Genomic DNA, 3,526 nt, shown 5'->3' on the forward strand with positions numbered 1-3,526 from the left:
TACAAAATCGTGTCAAAGTCATGATTTTTTTTTATTTCATGCTTACAATAGGAAATTCTTACTTTGAAAAAACAGTTTTATACTTCTGAGTGTTGATTACACAGCTTTGCAACAGTTGATAATAATAATAATAATAGATTGTATTTGTAAAAAGCACTTCACATTGAGCAAACAACCTCAAAGTGCTACAGTGTATTAAAAAAGTAAAATTAAAAGATAATTAAAACAAATACAAATATAAACTAGAACAACCTAATAGCTGCAACTAGTATCCATATATCTAAAAAAAAGGCATTTAAAAATAAGAAGGGTTTTTTAAGCCATTTTTAAAACCATCCACAGTCTGTGGTGCCCTCAGGTGGTCAGGGAGAGCATTCCACAGACTGAGAGCGGTGGAGCAGAAAGTAGCTTTGTCCTCGGCGGTTGGAGGAGGTTAGCCTGTCCAGAGCGGGGGTGTCGTGTGGAGGATTTGGGGGTGAGTAGTTCTTTGAGGTAGAGGGGGGAATTTCCATGGGGGCACTGGTGGGTTAGTAGGGAGACTTTGTATTCAATCCTGAGTGGAACAGGCAACCAGAGAATTGGTGTGATATGGTCATATTTCCGCACTTTCACCAGGATCCTAGATATTCTAGTTTCAAGCGTCTTTTACTCAATGCAGGTCATAACATCTCAGCAACAAGCTGTAATATCTTACTGAGATCATTTAGGAGACAGAAACACTTAAAACAAGTAAAACACTCTAACATAAAATCTGCTTAGTGAGAACAATGAACTTATCAGACAGAAAATAAGCAAATATCACCCTTATTTGAGATATTCAATCTTACTTGGATTTCAGTTTTTGCAGTGTGGTCTCCTGCTGGCCCCACTATGGACTGGACTCTCACTATTATGTTGGATCCACTATGGACTGGACTTTCACAATATTATGTTAGACCCACTCGACGTCCATTGCATCCAGTTTCCCCGAGGGGGTTGGGGGGGGGGGTCCTCTCCAAGGTTTCTCATAGTCATTCTCATTGACATCCCACAGGGTTGTGAGTGTTTCCTTGCCCTGATGTGGGATCTGAACCGAGTATGTCGTTGTGGCTTGTGCAGCCCTTTGAGACACTTGTGATTTAGGACTATAGGGACGTATTTTTTGAGTTTATGAACATAATATGAATTAAAAAGATTTTGTGGCGATAAAGAACATTGATGTAATCATAGTAGTATCGACTAGATACACTCTTGTACTTGGTATCATTACAATGGATGTCATGGCATTTCTTTTACATTGTGACACCTATGAGCTATTGTATCCTCATACGGTGTGCAGTGAAGCATGTTTAGCTAATACTCGTCCTGCAGTGATAATGATACTTGTATGCAAGTCAATTCATCTGCCGGCATTGAGGCAAAGATTAGTTATTTTAGAAGAAGCTACAACACCGCAATACTGTACTAGTGCCGGTATACCGTACAACCCTAAAACATGTACACCAAATTCGAATAATTGTCACATACATTATTTGCAAGTCGGGATCTGTTCGTAGCAAAATCTGTCGGTGCGAATTTTCGCCAAATCAAACGGTGTCATACGTCGATACTTTAATTGCACGTGACGTCACATCCTTGCAAACTCGGCCAGGGAAACAAGAACTCAGAGGGAACTTGGTCGGACTATCCCTCATGTCCGTAATGATACAGTTTTCCAGGGCACTCAAATACACAGTGAGGCTCCACTTATAAAAATGCGTTAGCTCGACGCTAATTTATATTGGGTTTGCCATATGACATGCTAACAGTTAGCACCGGCATTTTTTTTGGTCGCTACTTCAACACCTATGAATTTATTAATGATGACTACAACTAAAATAAATATTCCAATCAAATAATAAGTAATAAGTACAATACCGACAGTATAAACATTTTGTAGGGCGCCACAAAAGACTTAAACTTCCGCCATCTAACGTCTTTGGAATTGGGACCGCATTTCTCAACGTGCTATTGCAAGGAATTGTGGGATTACACCATTTACGGTCAGTAATATCATCAAAAGATTAAGAAGATATGAAGAAATCACTGCACCTAGCGGCAAGACAGAAAACCAACATTGAATGCCCGTGACCTTGGATCCCTTAGGCGGTACTGCATTAAAAAGTGACTTTAGTGTGTAAAGAGCTCAGGAACACTTCAAAAAACCCCTGTCAGTAACCACAGTTGGTCGCGACATCTGTAAGTGCAAGTTAAAACTCTGCAATGCATAGCCAATGCCTTTTATCAACAACACCCAGAAACGCTTCGCTAGGCCCAAGCTCATCTAAGACGGTTTGATGAAAAACGTTTTTTTGGTCTGACGAGTCCACATTTTAAATACTTTTTTGGAAACTGTGGACGTCGTGTCCTCCGGACCAAAAGAGGAAAAGAACCATCCGGACTGTTCGAGGCGCAAAGTTCAAAAGCCAGCATGTGTGATGGTGTGGGGGGTGTATTAATGCCCAAGGCTTGGGTAACTTACAGATCTCTGAAAGGTACCTACAGATTTTGGAGCAACATATGTTGCCATCCAAGCCACGTCTTTTTCATGGATGCCCCTGCTTATTTCAAGGAGACGATGCCAAGCCACATGTTTTGGGTTTTGTAATAAATGTTTTCCAATTCTACCAGCGCCATGGAACACCTTTGAGTTTGTCTTCTTTGTTTCTGCTGCATGGCGACTCGTACAGCATCAGTTAGTGACTCTCCGGGAAACTCTACACGTTCCCTGTCAGCTAGAAAATGTCCGCTATAAAATGTGTAACTTTTATTGATTGCTCTAAATGTTAATGTCTTTTGCGCTGGATATTTCACCATAAAAGCAACAATAAAGCATGTACTATTGTAATGATATTTACCAACAGCTGTTCTCCCTCTATTCCCGGGGCTAGGGGGATATGGGTCGTTTTCTGTATCGATCTGAGAGAAGGTGCTAGGTAAAAAAAATAAAATAAATAAAATAAATGTCAGGAGAAATGTCCCTTACTATTTTTTTTTTTTTCCTGTCTAGCTACTCAGATAAATTAAATTGTTAATGTAGATGCCCACATCAACTGTACAGATTTACCTTAAAAAAGAAAAGTGTGGTATACTTCTATTGTTGCTTTATTTAAAAACAATAACAAAAAACAATAAATACATTATTTTAGGTTTGTTTAATGCTTTTGAAACGTGGACTATTTTGCAGTGAGCAAAAATGCCTGCCTGTTTCTTATAGGTCATTGTGTCTATGGATCTGAGAAAAGGTGCTAGGTAAAAATAAAACAAAAATAAAACAATGTCACAAGTAATGTCCCTTATTATTGTATTTATTTTTTTATTTTATTTTATTTTTCCTGTCCAGCTACCCAGGCGAAAAATGTTGTTGATGTAGATGCCCATATCAGCTGTACAGACTTAGTTTACAAAGGAGAAGTGTGGGATAATTATTATAAAAGAAAAGTACATAAAATACGGAAACATAGATATGTCCCTTACAGTTTTTTTTTAAATGCTTTTGAAACATGAG

This window comes from Nerophis ophidion, linkage group LG05, assembly GCF_033978795.1.
Source record: "Nerophis ophidion isolate RoL-2023_Sa linkage group LG05, RoL_Noph_v1.0, whole genome shotgun sequence".
In the NCBI taxonomy this organism is placed as follows: Eukaryota; Metazoa; Chordata; class Actinopteri; order Syngnathiformes; family Syngnathidae; genus Nerophis; species Nerophis ophidion.